The sequence below is a fragment of the Orycteropus afer genome, unplaced genomic scaffold (genome assembly GCF_000298275.1).
Source record: "Orycteropus afer afer isolate SDZICR_OR568_19922 unplaced genomic scaffold, OryAfe1.0 scaffold00139, whole genome shotgun sequence".
NCBI lineage: Eukaryota > Metazoa > Chordata > Mammalia > Tubulidentata > Orycteropodidae > Orycteropus > Orycteropus afer.
Genome location: NW_006921726.1, coordinates 207,939 through 208,454, shown reverse-complemented (window position 1 = coordinate 208,454; position 516 = coordinate 207,939).

The window sequence follows — 516 nt, the reverse complement described above, 5'->3', positions numbered from 1 at the left end:
CCTCCTGAAGAACATTGCCCCAACCCTTCAAGGTATTGCCACCTAGCTGGCGCCATATTTGTGTTTTTAAGAGGCCATTCCATCGTTCTATCAAATCAGCTGCTTCAAGATGGTGGAGAACATGGTAAGACCGTGAATTCCATGAGCATAAGCCCACTGCCGCACTTCATGTGCTGTGAAATGAGTCCCTAGATTCGAAGCAATGCTGTGTGGGATGCCATGACAATGGATAAGGCATTCTGTAAGTCCATGGATGGTGGTTTTAGCAGAAGCATTGCGTGCAAGGCAGGCGAATCCATATCCAGAATAAGTATTCCAGTAAGAACAAAACGCTGTCCTTTCCATGATGGAAGTGGTCCAATGTAATCAACCTGCCACCACGTTGCAGGCTGTTCACCCCGAGAAATTGTTCCATATCACGGACTCAGGATTGATCTCTGCTGTTGGCAGATTGAGCACTCAGCAGTGGTGGTAGCCAAATCAGCCTTGGTAAGCGGGAGTCCATGTTGCTGTGCC